This window comes from Balaenoptera acutorostrata, chromosome X, assembly GCF_949987535.1.
Source record: "Balaenoptera acutorostrata chromosome X, mBalAcu1.1, whole genome shotgun sequence".
In the NCBI taxonomy this organism is placed as follows: domain Eukaryota; kingdom Metazoa; phylum Chordata; class Mammalia; order Artiodactyla; family Balaenopteridae; genus Balaenoptera; species Balaenoptera acutorostrata.
Genome location: NC_080085.1, coordinates 95,094,189 through 95,118,626, shown reverse-complemented (window position 1 = coordinate 95,118,626; position 24,438 = coordinate 95,094,189). Strand labels below are relative to the sequence as shown.

Sequence of the window (24,438 nt, the reverse complement as noted above, 5' to 3'; positions counted from 1 at the left end):
AAGTTACATTCTATTAAAATCTCCACATAACAACTTCTTATGAGACAGAGTGTTCCCAGCACAGTGTTATATTCCCACATCCTGGGTTCTTTTCCCAGTCACTAGGAACAGCATGTCCTCTAAAAAGTAGAAAAAAATTCTCTAGTTACAAATTACTCCAGTAAGCACTCCTGCCCTCAGGTAATGGAGCTGGAGGGGTACATGGTCACTCACTCTCTTCCTAGGCAATCTCTACGATGTCCATGATTTCAGTCATTCCTTACAACTCCTAATTGTTTACCTAAGTCTAGCCCTCTTCTCTCAGATCCAGATTTATTCATCTAAAGGCTTACTCAACATCTCCACTTAGATGCTGACACCTCTCTTTTTCTTACCTCTGTTGGTAACTACTGTTTGGTTTGTCCAGCATTCTTTCATTGATCTTGGTTTTGATAAGATATCCCATATCTCTTAATGGAATAATCAGATTCTCTGTGCCTGAATTTTAAAACCTGAGTGGGGACTATAGAGACTGAGGTTCTGATACCCAAATGCCCCAAGCTTCCTTAGTTCCTGACCTCCCTGAAACCTTGTTTTTGAGCACTCCATGTAGTTTCAAGTAACTCCAGTATCCTTCCAAAAATCTCTATTTTTGCTCAAGTTAAGTTATTCAGAATCAATTTCTATTGCCTGCAACTAAAGAACTCTGACATAGAAATTATACCAGAAACACTAACAACAAACTATCAGAAAGAGAAATTAAGAAAACAATCCCATTCACAGTTGCATCAAAAAGAATAAAATACCTGGGAATAAGTCTACCTAAGGAGATAAAAGACGTGTACTCAGAAAACTATAGGACACTGATGAAACTGAAGATGACACAAAGAGATGGAAAGATATACTGCACTCATAGATTGGAAAAATTAATATTGTTAAAATGACCATATTACCCAAGGCAATCTACAGATTCACTGCAATCCCTATCAAAATACCAATGGCATTTTTCACAGAACAAATATTCTAAAATTTGTGTGGCAATACAAAAGATCCCAATTAGCTAAAATAATCTTGAGAAAGAAAACCAAAACATGAAGTATCATGCTACCTGATCTCAAACTATACTACAAAGCTACAGTAATCAAAATAGTATGGTACTGGCACAAAAACAGACACAGATCAATGGAATAAAATAGACAGCCCAGAAATGAACCCACATTTATATGGGCAATTAATCTACAACAAAGGAGGCAAAAATAAACAATGGGGAAAACACAGCCTCTTCAATAAATGGTGTTGGGAAAACTGGACAACTACATTCAAAAGAATCCAACTGGACTACTTTCTCACACCATATACAAAAATAAACTCAAAATAGATTGAAGACTTAAATGTAAGACCTGAAACCATAAAACTTCTAGAAGAAAACATAGGCAGTACACTCTTTGATATCAGTCTTAGCAATATTTTTTTGGATATGTCTCCTCAGGCAAATAAACAAGAGCAAGAATCAACAAATGGGACTACATCAGACTAAAAAGCTTTTACACAGTGAAGGAAACTATCAACAAAATGAAAAGGCCACCTGCTGAAAGGGAGACAATATTTGCAAATGATATATCCTATAGGGGGTTAATATCAAAAATATACAAAGAACTCATAAAACTCAACATCAAAAAAACAAACAACCCAATTAAAAAATGGGCAGAGGAACTGAATAGCCTTTTTTCCAAAGAAGACATACTGATGGCCAACAAGAATATGAAAAGATGCTCAATATCACTAATCATCAAGGAAATGCAAATGAAAACCACAATGAGATATCACCTCACACCTGTCAGAATGGCTATTATCAAAAAGACAGTAACAAGTGTTCGCAAGGATATGGAGAAAAGGGAACCCTTGTGCACTGTTGGTGAGAATGTAAATTGGTGCAGCCACTATGGAAAACAGTATGGAGATTCCTCAAAAAATTAAAAACAGAACTACCATAAAATCCAGCAATTCCACTTATGGGTATTTATCTGAAGAAAATGAAAACATTAATTAGAAAATACATAAACAACCCTATGTTCATCACAGCACTAGTTTTTTTTAAATTTTTATTGGAGTACAGTTGATTAACAATGTTGTGTTAGTTTCAGGGGTACAGCAAAGTGAATCAGTTATACATATACATATATCCACTCTTTTTTATTTTTTTATTTTTTTATTTTTTCCAGTTTTTTATTTTTTTAAATTTTTTTAACATCTTTACTGGAGTATAATTGCTTTACAATGGTGTGTTAGCTTCTGCTTTATAACAAAGTGAATCAGCTATACATATACATATATCCCCATATCTCCTCCCTCTTGCATCTCCCTCCCACCTTCCTTATCCCACTCCTCTAGGTATCCACTCTTTTTAGACTCTTTTTCCATATAGGCCATTACAGAGTATCGAGTAGAGTTCCCTGTGCTATAGAGTAGGTCCGTATTAGTTATCTATTTTATATATAGTAGTGTGTATATGTCAATCCCAATCTTCCAATTTATCCCTCCCCCACACCTTACCCCCTGGTAATCATAAGTTTGTTTTCTACATCTGTAACTCTATTTCTGTTTTGTAGATAAGTTCATTTGTACCCTTTTTTTAGATTCCACATATAAGTGATATCATATGATATTTGTCTTTCTCTGTCTGACTTACTTCACTCAGTATGACAATCCCTAGGTCCATCCATGTTGCTGCAAATGGCATTATTTTGTTCTTTTTTATGGCTGAGTAATATTCCATTGTATATATGTACCACATCTTCTTTATCCATTCCTCTGTTGATGGACATTTAGGTTGCTTACATGTCCTGGCTATTGTAAACAGTGCTGTAATGAACACTGGGGTGCATGTATCTTTTCAATTTATGGTTTTCTCCGGATATATGCCCAGGAGTAGAATTGCTGGATTTTATGGTAGCTCTATTTTTAGTTTTTAAGGAACCTCCATACTGTTCTCCATAGTGGCTGTACCAGTTTACATTCCCACCAACAGTGTAGGATGGTTCCCTTTTCTCCACACCCTCTCCAGCATTTATTGTTTGTAGATTTTTTGATGATGGCCATTCTGACAGGTGTGAGGTGATATCTCATTGTAGTTTTGATTTGCATTTCTCTAATAATTAGTGATGTTGAGTATCTTTCCATGTGCTTTTTAGCCATCTGTATATCTTCTTTGGAGAAATGTCTACTTAGATAGTCCACCCATTTTCTGATTGGGTTGTTTTTCTGATATTGCATTGCAGCATTATTTATAATACCAAGATATGGAAGAAACCTAAGTTCCCATTGATAGATGAATATATATATATATATATATATATATATATATATATATATATATGATGGAACATTACTCAGCCATGAAATCTTGCCATTTGCAACAACATGGATGGACCTAGAGTGTATTATATTAAGCAAAATAAGTCAGACAGATAAAGACAAATACCATATAATCTCACTTATATGTGTAATCTAAAAAACAAAATGAATTAACAAGCATAATTAAACAGAAACAGAGTCATAGATACAGAGAACAAACAGGTGGTAGCCAGATTGGAGGAGACTGGGGGAGGAGAGAAATAAGTGAGGGAGATCAAGAGGTACAAACTTTCAGTTACAAAGTAAATGAGTCACAGTGTAGGGAATATACTCAATAATTATGTAATATCTTTGTATGGTAACAGATGACAACTAGACTTACAGTGACATTTTGAAATGTATAGAAATATTGAATCACTATGTTGTGTACCAGAAACTAACATAGTGTTGTAGGTTAATTATACTTCCAAAACAAGCAAAGAAACAAACTCCTAGAAAAAGAAATCAGATTTGTGACCCCCAGAGGTGGGGAGGGGGGAATTAGGTGAAGGCAGTCAAAAGGTACAAACTTCCAGTTATAAGATAAATTAAGTACTATGGATGTAATATACAGCATGATGAAGATAATTAACACTGCTGTATAAAAGTTGTTAAGAGAGTAAATCCTAAGAGTTCTCATCACCAGGAAAAAATATTTTTTCTATTTCTTTAATGTTGTACCTATATGAGACGACGTAATCATTTCATGATGTATGTAAGTCATATCACTATGCTGTACATCTTAAACTTACACAGTGCTGTATGTCAATTATATCTCAAAAAAACTAGAAAAAAAATTGAAAAGAAAAAGAAATTATACCAGAGAGTGAGTTACAGTCAACAGACCTTTAGGGAACTATGGGGGTATTTTATAACTGGTTATTAGACCCAGTTAGAGTAAAAGGCTGTGAGATGGCCCAAATTCCACGATGGGAAAGTAGTATCCATTGTACTAGGAGTTCCACTAGAATATATGGAATCGTTATGCAAAGTACCAAAAGGTGCCCTCTTCAAGAAGACAAATCAAAGTAAGTAATTCAGTCTCCTCCAAGCAGTTGAATTACAAAATGGTAAAATGGTGCTTCTTCCTCTGCGCTAGGGGAGCACCAAGTTAGGGAGCACAGGTTAGAGAGCAGGGTATGGGCTAATTTCAGTCCCCCTTCACACCCTTGGCTGTGTGCCTTTTCAGTCAACAAACTGTACAACTTTTCATGGTGACTCGACATGGTATGCATGCTGCCAAAAACAGGAGAAAGAAATGCTACAAATCTCACCTCCAGGCCTAAAATGAGACTCTGGTTTTTTTTTATTGAGATATAATTCACATATCATAAAATTCACCCTTTTAAAGTGTACAATTCATTGCTTTGTAGTACATTCACAAAGTTTTGCAACCATCACCACTATCCAATTCCAGAACATTTTCATCACCCCAAAACGAAATGCTGTACTCATTAAGCAGACACTCCCCATTCTCCCCCCACCCCAGCCCCTGGCAACCACAATTCTACTTTATGTCTCTAAGGACTTGCCTATTCTGGACATTTCATATAAATGGAATCATACAATACGTGCCCTTTTGTGTCTGGCTTCTTTTCTTAGCATAATGTTTTCAAGGTTCATCCATGTTGTAGCATGTATCAGTTCTTCATTCTTTTTTATAACTGAATAAGAATCTATTTCACATCCACTGGAATGGCTGTAATTAAAAAATGAAAAATGGCAAGCATGTGGAAAAATTAGCACACTCATACATTGCCAGTGGGAATATAAAATGATGCAGCCACTATGGAAAAGTTCAGCAGCTCCACAATAAGTTAAACACAGGATTACCATGTGACCCAGCAATTTTACTTCTAGGTATATACCCCAAACAATTGAAAACAGGTATTTAAACAAAAATTTGTACAAAAATAGTCACAGCATCACTATACTAAATAGCAAAAAAGGTGGAAACAACCCCAATGTCCATCAACTGATGAACTGAATAAACAAAATGTGGTATATATTTACAGTGGAATACTATCCAGCCATAAAAAGGAACAAGGTACTGAGGCATGCTATAACATGAATGAGCCTTGAAAACATTATGCTACATGAAGGAAGCCAGACACGAAACTCCATTTATATGAAATGTACATAATAGACAAATTCGTAGAGAAAGAAAGTAGATTAGTGGTTGCCAGGGGTTCGGGGAAAAGGGGAAGTGGTAGTGACTGCTAATGGTTATGGGATTCTGTTTGAGGTGTTGGAAACATTCTGGAATTAGATAGTGGTGATGGTTACACAGCATTGTGAATATACTGAAAATAACTAAATTGTATACTTTAAAAGGGTGGGTTTTATGGTATGTGAATAAAATCAATCAGGTCAATTTAATAAAAGCTATAAACTAAACTTGTGGTAATCATTTTGCAATATATACATGTATCAAGTCATTATGTTGTACACCGAAAACCAAAACAGTGTTATATGTCAATTATAACTCAATTAAAAAATAGAAAAAAATCAATTGTAAAAGTAGGAAAAAAATCAATGAAAAATGCAATTACAGAAGAAAATGAGAAAGTGGAAACAACCCAAATGTCCATCAACGGATGAATGGATAAACAAAATGTGGTCTAGACATACAACACATTACTCAGCCTTTAAACAGAAGAAGATTCTGAAACATGCTACATGTATTAAATTTGAAAACATTATGCAAAGTGAAATAAGCCAGGCACAAAATAAAAAATATTATATGATTCTATTTATATGAAGTACATAGAATAGTCAAATTCATAGAGTCAGAAAGTATAACAGTGGTTACCAGGGTCTGGGGGGAGAGGGTAATGGGGAGTTATTGTTTAATGGGTTTAGAGTTTCAGTTTGGGAAGATGAAAAATTGTGGAGGTGGCTAGTGGTGATGCTTGGGTAACAATGTAATGTACTTAATGCCACTGAATTGTACACATAAAAGTGACTAAAGTGAGCTCTACTCACCACCAGTCCCTCCCATCAGGAAACTTGCACAAGCCTCTTAGATAGCCACATCCACCAGAGGGTAGCCAGCAGAAGCAAGAAGAACTACAATCCTGCAGCCTGTGGAAAAAAAACCACATTCACAGAAAGACAGACAAGATGAAAAGGCAGAGGGCTACGTACCAGATGAAGGAACAAGATGAAACCCCAGAAAAACAACTAAATGGAGATAAGCAACCTTCCAGAAAATGAATTCATAATAATGATAGTGAAGATAATCCAGGACCTCGGGAAAAGAATGGAGGCAAAGATCGAGAAGATGCAAGAAATGTTTAACAAAGACCTAGAAGAATTAAAGAACAAACAAACAGAGATGAACAATACAATAACTGCAATGAAAACTAAACTAGAAGGAATCAATAGCAGAATAACTGAGGCAGAAGAACGGATAAGTGAGCTGGAAGACAGAATGGTGGAATTCACTGCTGCAGAACAGAATAAAGAAAAAAAAATGAAAAAAATGAAGACAGCCTAAGAGACCTCTGGGACAACATTAAACGCACCAAAATTCGCATTATAGGGGTCCCAGAAGGAGAAGAGAGAGAGAAAGGACCAGAGAAAATATTTGAAGAGATTCGAGTCAAAAACTTCACTAACAGGGGAAAGGAAATAGCCACCCAAGTCCAGGAAGCGCAGAGAGTCCCATACAGAATAAACCCAAGGAGAAACACGCCGAGACACATAGTAATCAAAGTGGCAAAAATTAAACGCAGAGAAAAATTATTGAAAGCAGCAAGGGAAAAATGACAAATACCATACAGGGGAACTCCCATAAGGTTAACAGCTGATTTCTCAGCAGAAACTCTACAAGCCAGAAGGGAGTGGCGTGATATACTTAAAGTGATGAAAGGGAAGAACCTACAACCAAGATTACTCTACCCAGCAAGGATCTCATTCAGAGTCCATGGAGAAATCAAAAGCCTTACAGACAAGCAAAAGCTATGAGAATGCAGCACCACCAAACCACCCCTACAACAAATGCTAAAGGAAATTTTCTAAGTGGGAAACACAAGAGAATAAAAAGACCTACAAAAACAAACCCAAAACAATTAAGAAAATGGTCATAGGAGCATACATATCGATAATTACCTTAAACGTGAATGGATTAAATGCTCCAACCAAAAGACACAGACTTGCTGAATGGATACACAAACAAGACCCATATATATGCTGTCAACAAGAGACCCACTTCAGACCTAGGGACACATACACACTGAAAGTGAGGGGATGGAAAAAGATATTCCATGTAAATGGAAATCAAAAGAAAGCTGGAGTAGCTATACTCATATCAGATAAAATAGACTTTAAAATAAAGACTGTTACAAGAGACAAGGAAGGACACTACATAATGATCAAGGGATCAATCCAAGAAGAAGATATAACAATTATAAATATATATGCACCCAACATAGGAGCACCTCAATACATAAGGCAACAGCTAACAGCTATAAAAGAGGAAATCGACAGTAAGACAGTAATAGTGGGGGACTTTAACACCTCACTTACACCAATGGACAGATCATCCAGGAAGAAAATTAATAAGGAAACACAAGCTTTAAATGACACAATAGACCAGATAGATTTAATTGATATTTATAGGACATTCCATCCGAAAACAGCAGATTACACTTTCTTCTCAAGTGCACATGGAACATTCTGCAGGATAGATCACATCTTGGGTCACAAATCAAGCCTCAGTAAATTTAAGAAAATTGAAATCATATCAAGCATCTTTTCTGACCACAACGCTATGAGATTAGAAATCAATTACAGGGAGAAAAACGTAAAAAACACAAACACATGGAGGCTAAATAATACGTTACTAAATAACCAAGAGATCACTGAAGAAATCAAAGAGGAAATCAAAAAATGAAAGTGAAAACACGATGATCCAAAACCTATGGGATGCAGCAAAAGCAGTTCTCAGGGGGAAGTTTATAGCTATACAAGCCTACCTCAAGAAACAAGAAAAATCTCAAATAAACAATCTAAACATACACCTAAAGGAACTAGGGAAAGAAGAACAAACAAAACCCAAAGTTAGCAGAAGGAAAGAAATCATAAAGATCAGAGCAGAAATGAATGAAATAGAAACAAAGAAAACAATAGCAAAGACCAATAAAACGAAAAGCTGGTTCTTTGAGAAGATAAACAAAATTGATAAACCATTAGCCAGACTCATCAAGAAAAAGAGGGAGGACTCAGATCAATAAAATTAGAAATGAAAAAGGAGAAGTTACAACAGACACCGCAGAAATACAAAGCATCCTAAGAGACTACTACAAGCAACTCTATGTCAATAAAATGGACAACCTGGAAGAAATGGACAAATTCTTAGAAAGGTATAACCTTCCAAGACTGAACCAGGAAGAAATAGAAAATATGAACAGACCAATCACAAGTAATGAAATTGAAACTGTAATTAAAAATCTTCCAACAAACAAAAGTCCAGGACCAGATGGCTTCACAGGTGAATTCTATCAAACATTTAGAGAAGAGCTAACACTCATCCTTCTCAAACTCTTCCAAAAAACCGTGGAAGAAAGAACACGCCCAAACTCATTCTACAAGGCCACCATCACCCTGATACCAAAACAAGATGAAGATACTACAAAAAAAGAAAATTACAGACCAATATCACTGATGAATATAGATGCAAAAATCCTCAACAAAATACTAGCAAACAGAATCCAACAAAATATTAAAAGGATCATACACCATGATCAAGTGGAATTTTTCCCAGGAATGCAAGGATTTTTCAATATATGCAAATCAATCAATGTGATACAGCATATTACAAATTGAAGAATAAAAACCATATGATCATCTCAATAGATGCAGAAAAAGCTTTTGACAAAATTCAACACCCATTTATGATAAAAACTCTCCAGAAAGTGGGCATAGAGGGAACCTCCCTCAACATAATAAAGGCAATATATGACAAACCCACAGCAAACATCATTCTCAATGGTGAAAAACTGAAAGCATTTCCTCTAAGATCAGGAACGAAACAAGGATGTCCACTCTCACCACTATTATTCAACATAGTTTTGGAAGTCCTAGCCAGGGCAATCAGAGAGGAAAAAGAAATAAAAGGAATACAAATTGGAAAAGAAGAAGTAAAACTGTCACTGTTTGCAGATGACATGATACTATACATAGAGAATCCTAAAAATGCCACCAGAAAACTAGTAGAGCTGAACAATGAATTTGGTAAAGTTGCAGGATACAAAATTAATGCACAGAAATCTCTTGCATTCCTATACACTAATGATGAAAAATCTGAAAGAGAAATTAAGGAAACCCTCCCATTTACCATTGCAACAAAAAGAATAAAATACCTAGGAATAAACCTACCTAGGGAGACAAAAGACCTGTATGCAGAAAACTATAAGACACTGATGAAAGAAATTAAAGATGATACCAACAGATGGAGAGATATACCATGTTCTCGGATTGGAAGAATCAATATTGTGAAAATGACTATATTACCCAAAGCAATCTACAGTTCAATGCAATCCCTATCAAATTACCAATGGCATTTTTTACAGAACTAGAACAAAAAATCTTAAAATTTGTATGGAGACACAAAAGACCCCGAATAGCCAAAGCAGTCTTGAGGGAAAAAAACGGAGCTGGAGGAATCAGGCTCCCTGATTTCAGACTATACTACAAAGCTACAGTAATCAAGACAATATGCTACTGGCACAAAAACAGAAATATAGATCAATGGAACAGGATAGAAAGCCCAGAGATAAACCCATGCACATATGGTCACCTTATGTTTGACAAAGGAGGCAAGGATATACAATGGAGAAAAGACAGTCTCTTCTATAAGTGGTGCTGGGGAAACTGGACAGCTACATGTAAAAGAATGAAATTAGAACACTCCCTAACACCAAACTCAAAAATAAACTCAAAATGGATTAGAGACCTAAATGTAAGACCGGACACTATAAAACTCTTAGAGGAAAACATAGGAAGAACACTCTTTGACATAAATCACAGCAAGATCCTTTTTGATCCCCCTCCTAGAGTAATGGAAATAAAAACAAAAATAAACAAATGGGACCTAATGAAACGTCAAAGCTTTTGCACAGCAAAGGAAACCATAAACAAGACCAAAAGACAACCCTCAGAATGGGAGAAAATATTTGCAAACGAATCAACGGACAAAGGATTAATCTCCAAAATGTATAAACAGCTCATGCAGCTCAATATTAAAGAAACAAACAACCCAATTCAAAAATGGGCAGAAGACCTAAGTAGACATTTCTCCAAAGAAGACATACAGATGGCCAAGAAGCCCATGAAAAGCTGCTCAACATCACTAATTATTAGAGAAATGCAAATCAAAACTACAATGAGGTACCACCTCACACTAGTTAGAATGGGCAGCATCAGAAAATCTACAAACAACAAATGCTGGAGAGGATGTGGAGAAAAGGGAACCCTCTTGCGCTGTTGGTGGGAATGTAAATTGATACAGCCACTACGGAGAAAAGTATGGAGGTTCCTTAAAAAACTAAAAATAGAATTACCATATGATCCAGCAATCCCACTACTGGGCATATACCCAGAGAAAACCATAATTCAAAAAGACACATGCACTCCAATGTTCATTGCAGCACTATTTACAGTAGCCAGATCATGGAAGCAACCTAAATGCCCATCGACAGACGAATGGATAAAGTAGATGTGGTACATATATACAATGGAATATTACTCAGCCATAAAAAGGAATGAAATTGAGTCATTTGTTGAGACGTGGATGGATCTAGAGACTGTCATACAGAGTGAAGTAAGTCAGAAAGAGAAAAACAAATATCATATATTAACACATATATGTGGAACCTAGAAAAATGGTACAGATGAACTGGTTTGCAGGGCAGAAATTGAGACACAGATGTAGAGAACAAACGTATGGACACCAAGGGGGGAAAGTGGTGGGGGGGTGGGGATGGTGGTGTGATGAATTGGGCGATTGGGATTGACAGGTATACAGTGATGTGTATAAAATTGATGACTAATAGGAACCTGTTGTATAAAAAAATAAATTAAATTAAAAATTTTTTAAAAAGTGACTAAAGTGATAAATTTTATGTTATATATATTTTACTGCAATAAAAAAGAAAATGGGCAAAATATTCGAACAGACCTTTCACAAAGGAAGATATACAAATGGGCAATAGCACATGAAAAGATGCTCAACATCATTAGTCACTAGGGAAATGTAAATAAAAACTGCAATGAGGTACCAGTTCACACTCACCAGAATGGTTAATATTAAAAAAACTGACACTACCAAATGCTACTAAGGATGTTGGTAGGAGAGTAAAATGGTACAAAGATATGGCAGTTTCACATAAAACAAAACATACCCCCCCTATGTTCAGCCATAAAAAACCATGAAATCTTGCCATTTGTGACAACATGCATGGACCTTGAGGGCATTATGCTAAGTGAAGTAAGTCAGACATAGAAAGACAAATACCACATGATCTCGTTTACATACAGAATCTTAAAAAAAACCCTCAAAGACACAGAGAACAGATTGGTGGTTGCCAGAGGCAGGGAGGGAGGGGGTGGGGAGTGGGCAAAGTGGGTGAGGGGAGTCAAAAAGTACAAACTTCTAGTTATAAAATAGCTAAGTCATGGGAATCACGAGAATGTAATGTACCGCATGGTGACTATAGTTAGTAATACTGTATTACATATTTAAAAGTTACTAAGAGACTAAATCTTTAAAGTTCTCATCACAAGAAAAAAAAATTCTGTAACTATGCACGGTGATGGATGTTAACTAGACTTATTGTGATCATTTAACAATATATACAAATATCAAATAGTTACTTTGTACACCTGAAACTAATATAACATTGTATGTCAATTATACCTCAATTTAAAAAATCAATAATTATCAAAATAGAAAGCAAACAATAATTAAACAGTCAAGTAAATCAATAAAAGGAAATGATAGTTCTCTGAAAAGAACAATAGAATGAACAAATTTTTAGCAAGTATGATTTCAAAAATAAAGCCATCATAAATTAACATAAAAAATGAAAGGGAACCAAACTACAGAAACAAGAGATAAAAAAATTATCCAAAAAGTAGTATGTATAATTTTTATAGCAATAATTTTAAAAACCTAGGTGAAATGGATAATTTCCAAGAAAATAAACAACCAAAATTGGCCTAAGAAATAGAAAACTTAAGTAGACCAATTAATCATAGAAGAATGTGAAATGATAATACTCTACCTCAAAAGTCACTAGCCCCAAAAAGTTCTGTGGGAGAGTTTGACCACGCCATCTAGGAACAGATTAATCAAACTTTATACAAAAATTTCCAAAGCAAAGTAAAGAAGGGAAATGACACCATACAACTATAGGCTAGAATAATCTTGATACCAAAACTGACAAGTAAAGGGAAAGAAATTATAGGCCCATCTCACTTATGAACGTAGATATAAAAATGCATAACCTTAATACCATAATCAAGCACAGGAAAACTATAGGCCATTATTTTTCAAGGGGATGCTGATGGCATTTTTGGCGGAACAATTCTTCATTTAGTATCCCTGATCCCTATCTACTAAATGCCAGTAGGACTTCCCACCACACACACACCAATAAACTGTGACAACCAAAAGCACCTCCAGGCATTTCCAAATGTCCCCTAGAGGGATGGTTCAGCCCCAGGCTGAGAATCAGTACTATAGGCAATCTCACTTATGAACACAGATAAAAACTGCTAAATAAAAGATTAGTCCCTCAAATCTCAGAGTACATTAAAAAAGAAAAAGGGCTTCCCTGGTGGCGCAGTGGTTGAGAATCTGCCTGCTAATGCAGGGGACACGGGTTCGAGCCCTGGTCTGGGAAGATCCCACATGCCGCGGAGCAGCTGGGCCCGTGAGCCACAACTACTGAGCCTGCGCGTCTGGAGCCTGTGCCCCGCAACGGGAGGGGCCGCGATAGTGAAAGGCCCGCGCACCGCGATGAAGAGCGGTCCCCGCACCGCGATGAAGAGTGGCCCCCACTTGCCGCAACTAGAGAAAGCCCTCGCACGAACCGAAGACCCAACACAGCCAAAAATAAATAAATAAAGTAGCTATACAATTAAAAAAAAAAAAAAAAAAGAAACAAAACCACATCATCCCCTGACCTGATAGGTTAATATTAGGAATGCAGGGAAGTTTAACACTTACAGACCTGTCAACGTGGAACAGGACACCAACTCCTTACTTGGAAAATTGGCAATTACAGGGAAAGAGTTAAGCGTTTATCCTGTCTTTCGTATAGGAACTGTATTTTAGGCTTACCAAGTAGCCCTAGTAGAGGAGAGATAGTTCTTCTTACAGAGGTATGCTAGCTAATAAATTCAGAAAGAATAATAGAATTAGAAACTTATTATTTTGAAATCCTTAACGAAATAATTGACTCAGATAATAGTTATCAAATGGATGGTAAAGCCACTAGGTGAAAGGATGATGGAGAACTTTACAATGACAGGATCAGACTAACACCACTTCAATCCATTTTTAGTATCATTAAGAGTGAGACAAGCAAACATTATGTAAAAGAAAGTACATAGTATCAACCACTGAACAGTCTCAACAAATAATAAGAACCTGAATCTAATCAAGCATTTAGATCCACCTTCCAGTCTACAGGAAATACAAACAATACAGAAACAGATAAAACAGCACCTCACGGAAGTAATCAGCCAAATCCAGAATGTGGGAGAGTCTATAGAACAAATGGCAGGTTTCTTCAACAAACCAATGCCATGAAAATAAAAGGGAGGAGGTGTTGTCCTGTCTTAGCTTTTTAAAAACTTAAAAGAAATCTAAGAGATATAACCTAATACAATGAGTTGTTGGTTGGGTCCTGACTGGAAGAAACCCCAATGGTAAAAACATTTTTTAGGACTTCCCTGGTGGTGCAGTGGTTAGGAATCTGCCTGCCAATGCAGGGGACACAGGTTTGAGCCCTGGTCCGGGAAGATCCCACATGCCGTGGAGCAACTAAGCCCGTGCGCCACAACTACTGAGCCCGCGTGCCACAACTACTGAAGCCCGCGTGCCTAGAGCCCATGCTCCGCAACAAGAGAAGCCACTGCAACAAGAGAAGCCCGCGCAGTGCAACAAAGAGTAGCCTCGGCTCTTCCCAACTAGAGAAAGCCTGCGCAGTAACGAAGACCCAACGCAGCCAACAATAAAATAAATTTATTTTTTTTAAAAGTCTAAAAAATAAAACCATTTTTTAGACAATTGGAAAAATCGGAAGATATGCTGGGTATTAGTATTATAATGGCATTATGATTATATGAGAAGATGTCATTTTTGCTACAATTTTTTTGGTGAGGCATACTGAAATATTTAGGAGTGAAATCATATGATGCTCATGATTAGCCTAAAACATCCCAGAACAAAAGAGGGGAGGGGAATAGCTGAAACAAGTATGGCAAAATGTTGATGGCTATTAAAGCTCAGTTATGGGTGCATGGGGGTTTACTGTACTCTCTACTGTCATTTATGTTTGGAAATTATCATAATAGAAAGTTTTTAAAAAGCTATCAATGCAATCCAATGCATTAACAAGTTAAAGGGGAAAAACCTATATGTCCAACTTATAGGTGAAAAAGCAGCTGATAAAATTTCATAGCCATTCTTGTTTTTAAAAAGCCTCAAAAGAGTAGGAATTAAAGAAAACTTACTTAACTTAATAAAGGGCAACTGCCAGAACCCACACTAAGAAGCATACTTGATGAAATTTTCGAAGCATTCCCATTAAAGGGAGGGATAAGTTAAGGATGTCTGATATCGTTGTTACTCTTCAGTCTTATAGTGGAAGTCCTAGACAATGCATTCAGATAAGAAAAATACACGTGGTATACAGATTGAAACCAGAGAGAAAACTATCAATATTTGCACATAATCTGTTTGCCAACCTAGAAAATCCAACAGACTCAATGAACAAACTATTAGAAAGAAGGAGAATTCAGTAAAGTTGTTGGACACAATTTCAAACAAAAAACAAGTTATCTTATATACCCCTGATTACAAAATGAAAGAAAAAAATCCTATTAATAGTAGCAACAAAAGCTATAAAGTATCTAGAAATAGCCCAAACAAGATATGTTCAATACATTTATGGAGAAAATGACACGTTATTAAAGGACTTAAAAATCTGAATAAATGGAGAGTCATACCACATATATTCATATAAAGGAAGAGTCATTAATGTAAAGGTGCCAATTCTCCCCCGTTAAATCCGGAAACTCAATGTGAGGCCAACAAAAATGCCAATAAGATTCTATTTGGGTATGATAATTTGATCCTAAAATCTATACTAAAAAGTAAATATGCAAGAATAACACAAAATTGAAGAAAAAAGATGACTTTCCATGTCAGATATCAAACATTATAAAACTATAGAAATTTAAAGTGTGGTATGAATGCAAGTATAAATAAATGGATCAGTAGAACCAAATAAAGAATTCTGAAACAAACCTAAATATGCATAAGAATCTAGTATTGATTAAAGGTAGCATTTGGAGTGAGTAGAGAAAGGAAAGAGGGAGGCATGTAGAAGGATATACATTGCAGCACATTTTATATTAGCAAAAAACTTGGAAATAATCATGACAATGGGGAAATGGCTACATGAATTATAGCATATCTGTTCTGTAGAATACTCCGAAACAGTGAAAAAGAACAAGTTAGATTTACATGTACTAACGGGAAAAGTTCTCAGACATTATGTTGGGTGAAAAGTAGCAAGTAGCAGAACAATACACATAAGCATGATAAAATTTATATATATATATATATATATATATATATATATATATATATATATATATTTAACATCTTTACTGGAGTATAAATAATTTACATTTTTAAATAACACTAAATAATACTATATATATATTGTGTGTGTGTGTGTGTGAGAGAGAGGGAGAGAGAGAGAGAGAAAGAGAGAGAGAGAGAAAAGGTCTGGAAGAAGCTAAGTCCAACAGTGAGTAGGGAGGGGAAGAATCAGGGAGAAAATCAATGACGACTAAAGGAGGTTTTAGCCTTCCCTGTAACATTCTAATCCTCTGAAAGAAAAATGTATTCGTGTGTCAATTGTGTAATTAAGTCAATAAATAAGAAATTTAAAAGCTGCATAATGATATGAATAAATCATATATGGTATAAGGACTTATTTATTCATATAAATGCATGGAAAGGCGATTGTAAGGATACTCACCAAACTGTTGACAATTAGTTTATTCTTTGTTTTGCTTTTTTGGGGGGGTGGGGGTGGAAGTAACAACTATAGAGGGAGCAGAAAAGGCAAGTCTCAAGATTTACTATCTCTACACCTGTGTACTGTTTCAATCTTTTACCATGAAAATATATTTATATATTATTGAGTAATTAAAAAATAAAGACATGGAAAAAGTCAAAGACACACTGTTAAGTGGAAAAAGCTAGTTGCTATATTATATATATAATTCTATATATAGAATAATGTATACATCTACTGTATTATACATGTGTACATATGTATTCTAATGCATAGAAAGAAAAATACAAATTGGACTTTCACAATTTATATACTTGTGTTGTTTGATTATTTTGTTCTAATGAGCACATAGTTGTGCATTACTTAAGAAATACTACGGTAATCATTTTGCAATATATAAACATATCAAATCATTATGTTGTACATCTTAAACTGTACAATGTTATATATCAATTATATCTGAAAAAAACTGAGGTGGGAGGAAGAAACATAGAAATACAGATAAATCTAGGACTTCCCTGCTGGTGCAGTGGTTAAGAATCTGCCTGCCAATGCAGGGGACATGGGTTCAAGCCCTGGTCCGGGAAGATCCCACATGCCGTGGAGCAACTAAGCCTGTTCACCACAACTACTGAGCCTGCGTGCCACAACTACTGAAGCCCACGTGCCTAGAGCCCGTGCTCTGCAACAAGAGAAGCCACCGCAGTGAGAAGCCCGTGCACCGCAACAGAGTAGCCCCCGCTCGCCGCAACTAGAGAAAGCCTGTGTGCAGCAAATAAAACCCAACGCAGCCAAAAATAAATAAATAAATTTATTTTTTAAAAAAAGAAACAAATACAGATAAATCATGTCATTCACCTAATCAAAACCCTTTAGTAGGAGTATTCCCAATGCTCCTAGGATAAAGCCCAAAATAATTAAGGGGCCCTGCCATCCAGTCTCAGCTCCCAATACTCTCTCCCTTGCTTAATGTGCTCTAGCCACAGCAGACACCTTTCAGTACTTCAAGTCCCTTGCACATGTTCTAGCTTCAGGTCTCTGCACATGATGTTTGTTTCCTCTATGTGGACACTTCCTCCATTCATCCCTCCTCTATCTCCTTCTACCCCAGCTGATCCTTCAGTTCTCATCACTTCTTTAGGAGAGTCTTCCCTGACATTCCAGACAGAGTCAGGTCCTCCTGTTATAGGTACTTATAGAATGCTTGTTTTTCCTTCATAGCTCTTATCTCACTTTGCAGTTTTCTACTTATAGGTGGGATTATTAATGTCTGTTATCACTCCTACTAGACTGTAAGCTCCATGAGAGCAGGACTCTTGCCTGTCTTGTTATAACCTGACATTTAGTAAGAGCTCAGTAAATATCTGTGAAATAAATGACTGCTCCCTGTTAATCAGGGTGGACCTTATCGGCACTAGCTCCATTTTCCTCTCCATTCCAACCCATGTCATCAGATAAGCGACCTCAATGGCTATGGATGACTCATCCAACACTCTAGCTTCATTGTCCCTTGACCTCCTCTACTTCTGCAACCTCTGACTACATGCCACTTCACATGCCATTTCTAGCTATCAGTGCCCTAGACCACCCGATAAACATGGAGCTGCTCCACTTCAGAATTTCTGAACTCCACTAACCCAATCTCTGGCTACAACCTCTTACCCTTATTACTTCTTGGTTCTCAGAATACCCACTCCTCATTCTCATCAAGATCTCCCATCCTTTGACTTCTCCCATTCTTCAGCTCATTACCACCTCATTGCTTAACTCCCTGTCCAGTCTAGTTGCCATGGTACATCACTTCAGACACTCTTGTTAGCAGTCCCACTGCTTTAATCCATTTTAATCTGCCATTTACTGAGCTACTATGAGCTACTATGGGCCACTCTATATGCATTACTTCTGGAACTTCTCACAACACCTATATGAGGTAGAGACCACCATTAACCCCTTTTACAGATAAGGAAGAGGATTCTTAAAGAGGTGAAGTAACTTGTGCAAGGTCACACAAAAAGTGATGGAGCAGGGTGCAGTTGGGATCTGAAAGAGATCTGTCTGACACCAAGGTCTGTGCTCCCAACCAGCAGGTTACTTCGTAGCTCAGAGGGAATGATATCTCTGACTGCAACACAGAAAATGAACGGGAGGGAAGCAGGCCAAGTGTGAAGGCTTGGCGACCAAGGCAGCAATCCAGGTGAGAGCTGATGGTAGACTAAGCCTTATCTCTCGGAACATTACAAAAGATTCAAACTAAAAGCCCACTTACTTCAGGCGTGTGACTTTACAGGATGGATCTGGTGGGCTTTGGCTGAGGATGGCACAACTAGGTGTGCCTAGAAGAGACCAAAAAGAAAACCAGCAGTTTAATACATTCTTTCAGGATACAATTTCTACTTTAACTTATCTACTTACTTACTTATTTATATTTATACTTAAGGTATGATGACATTCATTAAATGCTTCCGTTTGCTGGGAATTTATTATAGTCTTATTTACACTTCCAACCACGCTGTGAGCTACTCTCCCATTTTACAAATGAGTAAAGTGAGGCGCAGAAAGATGAGGGAAATTGCTTCACATCCCACAGTTAGTTAATGATAAAGACGGAATCAGAACCCCAATCCGCTGCTCTCCTAGTCACTTACCCAGCCAAGGGCCAACCTTAGAGCCGCACTCCCCACACTACACCCGGGTGCGGGGATCCGAGGACGCGCTGCGCTCCGACCTGAGGACCTGAGCAAGAGCAGGGAGCTGACCAGCACGTCTGAGGCCGGTGCCCAGATCTGGGCTGACCAGCCGGCCGGCTCACGGGACCCAGTTGCAAGGCCTGGCTCCCCAGCTGGATGGGGAAGGCCATGGGCCCCGGAGCGGCCGTACCCTGGGGAGCGACCCCGTTTCATACACCCACTCTGAGGGCGCCACCTCCCAAAGGCACGGTGACACGGCCTGGAAGCCACCAAGCCCAGGACGGGCCCGCAGAGAAAGGAGGCAACAGCTCGGTCACCTGTTCCGTTCCCCCGTCACAGAATCACAAGATCCAGTGGCGAATACCTAAATCACCTATTTGGGTTTTCTGCCCGACTTCAGCCACAGTCTGGGGTCTACGGATGGCCGTCCTTGGGCCCAGGAACCACCATGTGCTTTTGTTTGGGTTTTTGTTTTTGTTTTTTCTTTTTGAGGAGATGATCGATACTTTTCCTTAGAATTTCAAACGGGTCACGTCCACCCTCCACCCCCCCTTCAAAAAAATAAAAAAGTTAAGAATGCTGACTCGGAGCTGTCAGCCGGAGATGCTCTGATATCTTTACCTCAATCCCGCAAGCTCGCGGTGTCAGTCCCCACCCCCGGCGTCCCTCAGCATTCCTTCCTGTTCTCTCCTCCCCCCCTCCACGCACGCCTACACGCACGCACCCCACACGCACGCACCCCCCCACGGACGCGCCGCACGCACGCGCTAAGGTTCTCCACACACACCCCCATAAATTGCTGCAACCAGGCGCGTCCTCCCGCGCCTCTCCGCGCAGACGCGTGTTCCCCAAGTCCTGCGCCTCGACCCCCCTCCACACGCGCATCCTCTAGAGCCTCTCCCATCTCCTCTTTCCAGGGCGGGCTTTCCTCGGGGGCTGGCGGCCCGGCCCTCCCCGCCCCCCAGCTTCGCGGGCCCCGAGGTCCCTCCCCGGCGCGCTGAGCTCACCCCGCACGAGCCTGCTGCAGGCCAGTCCAACTGGGCCGCCGCTTCCCTCCTCGCATCCCAGGAGACACCGGGCGGGGTGTGGCACCTCCCACGCTCGGCCACCGGGGCCTTCGGACTACGGGGAAGCCAGCCGCTCAGCCGGAGGGAACTCCCTCGATTTCCTGTCCCTCCCAACGGAGTGGGCGCTGGGGGGTAGGGTGGTGCGGCGGGAGGCGTTTCTCGTCCTCGCTGAGAAAAGCGCTCACCTGGTTCCCAAAGCCAGTTTGCCCTTCCTCTCCTTCCAGCCAGAGGGAAGGGAGAGCCAAGGTCTTGGGGCGGAGAAGGGGAAATGACTCAGAGAGGAGGCGTCTCAGAGGGAGGGGCCGGCCTGGAAAGGGGCGGGGGGGGCACTGGGGAGCGGGAGGGAAAGGGGAGGAAAAAAGAGGATGGGAAAACCGCGGTGGGAGAGGTTTCGAGGGTGTCTAGCGCAGTCCTGGGAATCCTGCCTGGTCAACCCCGAATCCAGGAGCCACTAGGCTGGATCTTTTCCTAGGTGCTGGGCCGTGACTCCTTTACCCCCGCGCCAAAGGCAGCCAGAGCCAAGACCCTTGCTAGCAACTACCGGGCACCACGGAATCTTCTGGTCTGGGCGAGGGCACAGGAATTAACTCTTCGTGTCCTTTGGAGTCAATACTAGTAGTCTTTACCTCATAGTGTTACTGGGAGAATTAAATTAGTTACTCCATCTCCAGTGCTGAGAATAGTGTCAGGGACACTGTAAGCAATCAATCAGTGATAGCTCCTATTATTACAAAGGTGTTCATTTGGTGGTCTGTCTCACCTCTAGATTGTGAGTCTCATGAGGGCAGAGACTACGTATTTTCTTTATCACCGAACTACAGCACCTGACATAAAGCAGCTATCAATAAATTATTTGTTGAGTTAATGAATAAATGGGTGATTGAATGATAACTTGGACTAGTGGCTATGCCAAGTAAGGGGTGCATTTGTGGAAGTTTGAGGAAGAAGGGCTATGATTGGGAAAGGTGGCACATAGGACTCCTGTTGATTGCTGTATCAAGTGACCTGCTCTGCCCTTGGAAAATGGAATGTCTTTGGCAGTTTCCTACATGGACGACTGTCAGACAGCTGACCTGAAATTTGAAACTGAGCTGTGGCTAGCTAGATCAGTATTTGCATCTTGTACAGTTAGTAAGTAAAGAAGGAAGGGGGAGAGGGCTGAAGTGGAAAACTCAAAAATAATGGTGGCAAATGTTAAGTGGAGGAGATTGGTGGGGGGAGCTCTGAATGAATCCAAGTGTGTATGGAGGAGTAGAGTGACCCCAAAAGGAAATCTGATAGCGGTCCTAAAGTGACAGTAATGTTATCCACCTTTCTGTTCTAGTCATAGGGTTCCTGATGATCTGCCCTCATGTCCCAACATTCTTGGGGTAGGTATGCAGATTAGGCTCCTACCACTACATTCACTAAACTTGCATTTATGGAAATTAATACTGTTAGAGCTAGAAGGGACCTTAGAAATTACTCATACATTTCAATTCAGAGTTGAAAAACTAAGAGCCAGAAATGGATAGCAAAGGACTTGGGCTTTGGGATTCTCTGGCCTTGGTACTGAATCTTTCAGGGCCTGAATTTGTTGTGTGTCCCATTATTCCTTTAATTCCTGCCCCACCCTGTCCCAAACCCCAAAGAGACTGAATGAAAGGACATAAATAGAAGGTCAGCAGGAAGGAGGGAGAAAGGAAGTTCCTCAGCAGACTCTGACTTTACTTCCTTTTTTCCCCCTCCAGGGAAGGTACCTGGGCCTTCAGCTAACTGCTATAGAACAACAGCTCCACCACGGTACCCTGGAAACTGCATTATCCACATAAACCCCGCAGGCAAAGGCTTGAACCACAGCTAATCTGAGTCTTGGCAAAATGCCTGTGATCCTCCCAGAGAACAAGAAGATAGGAGGCTTGCAAGAAGTTGCTTCAGGGCCATCTCCCACTCACCTCTGTATCTCTCCTTTCCCATGGGAAACTGTCAAGAGACAGTTTTTCATCGCCTCCCACCTGCTGAGATCTGATGAGATAAGAGTCTTCCTGACTCATCCCACTCAGAAGAGAGCTACAGACTATAAAGTCATTTAGTGGCAGTCTAGAATTGGCTTCAGAGCAACTGGATATCTCATAACTACCATTGCAGTCCTCTGGCCCCTTTTGTTTCAGTGTAATTCTTTTTGGTGCTTGGGATACCAACCACTAGGAGCAGGAAACTCTGACTACTTTTCCTTTCACTAATAAAATAAAAAACTGACTCTGAACGTGATTCATTGTATCTTTACCTGCTAAATGAGTTAGGCCTTGGACTCACCTTGCCTTGTGTACTTGCTGCTTGCTGTGAATTTCACATTTCTGGTATATCACAGCACCCTCCCTTATCACTGAGGGAGTTGAGCTGAACAAAAAGATATGTACATCATAATGGCCTTTTCCTGCCACTGTGCATCGGGAGAATCAGCCCAAATTCCATGTTTCTGGGACTTCCAATCTGGCGGGAGGAGTAGCAGATCCTCTTTGCCGTCTATGCACAAGTAGAGTGGGCATTTACATTCTGTTATTTGAAAGACTCCTCTTTACGTCCCCACCAACAGTGCAAGAGTGTTCCCTTTTCTCCACACCCTCTCCAGCATTTATTCTTTGTAGAATTTTTGATGATGGCCATTCTGACCAGTGTGAGATGATATCTCATTGTAGTTTTGATTTGCATTTCTCTAATGATTAATGATGTTGAGCATTCTTTCATGTGTTTGTTGGCAATCTGTATATCTTCTTTGGAGAAATGTCTATTTAGGTCTTCTGCCCATTTTTGGATTGGGTTGTTTGTTTTTTTGATATTGACCTGCATGAGCTGCTTGTAAATTTTGGAGATTAATCCTTTGTCAGTTGCTTCATTGCAAATATTTTCTCCCATTCTGAGGGTTGTCTTTTCATCTTGTTTATGGTTTCCTTTGCTGTGCAAAAGCTTTTAAGTTTCATTAGGTCCCATTTGTTTATTTTTGTTTTTATTTCCATTTCTCTAGGAGGTGGGTCAAAAAGGATCTTGCTGTGATTTATGTCATAGAGTGTTCTGCCTATGTTTTCCTCTAAGAGTTTGATAGTGTCTGGCCTTACATTTAGGTCTCGAATCCATTTTGAGTTTATTTTTGTGTATGGTGTTAGGGAGTGTTCTAATTTCATAGTTTTACATGTACCTGTCCAGTTTTCCCAGCACCACTTATTGAAGAGGCTGTCTTTTCTCCACTGTATATTCTTGCCTCCTTTATCAAAGATAAGGTGACCATATGTGCATGGGTTTATCTCTGGGCTTTCTATCCTGTTCCATTGATCTATATTTCTGTTTCTGTGCCAGTACCATACTGTCTTGATTACTGTAGCTTTGTAGTATAGTCTGAAGTCAGGGAGCATGATTAATCCAGCTCCATTTTTCATTCTCAAGATTGCTTTGGCTATTCGGGGTCTTTTGTGTTTCCATACAAATTGTGGAATTTTTTCTAGTTCTGTGAAAAATGCATGGAGGTTCCTTAAAAAACTAAAAATAGAACTACCATATGACCCAGCAATCCCACTACTGGGCATATACCCTGAGAAAACCAGAATTCAAAAAGAGTCATGTACCAAAATGTTCATTGCAGCTCTATTTACAATAGCCAGGACATGGAAGCAACCTAAGTGTCCATCGACAGATGAGTGGATAAAGAAGATGTGGCACATATATACAATGGAATATTACTCAGCCATAAAAAGAAACGAAATTGAGTTATTTGTAGTGAGGTGGATGGGCCTAGAGTCTGTCATACAGAGTGAAGTAAGTCAGAAAGAGAAAAAGAAATACTGTATGCTAACACATATATATGGAATCTAAGAAAAAAGGTCATGAAGAACCTAGGGGCAAGACAGGAATAAAGACACAGACCTACTAGAGAATGGACTTGAGGATATGGGGAGGGGGAAGGGTAAGCTGTGACGAAGTGAGAGAGTGACATGGACATATATACACTACCAAACA

The 24,438-nt window shown here is 39.1% G+C and overlaps 1 protein-coding gene across 5 annotated transcripts in view; it reads right to left on the bottom strand.

Annotated features, from left to right (window-relative positions):
* The window catches only part of LOC102999159 (NACHT, LRR and PYD domains-containing protein 12-like), a 46,435-nt gene extending 25,695 nt beyond the window's left edge, over window positions 1–20,740 (bottom strand). Inside the window, exons 1-2 of one of the 5 annotated variants that reach the window (XM_057538429.1) lie at window positions 20,634–20,740; window positions 18,961–19,027 (exon numbers count right to left, since the gene is read on the bottom strand). The gene's annotated coding sequence lies outside the window, so the exon portion shown is untranslated. Of the gene's footprint in view, window positions 1–18,960; window positions 19,028–20,002; window positions 20,053–20,388 lie in introns of those variants that run through there. The other 4 variants (XM_057538428.1, XM_057538430.1, XM_057538431.1 and 1 more) reach the window with 4 other exon arrangements.
* Window positions 20,741–24,438: the final 3,698 nt, after the last annotated feature.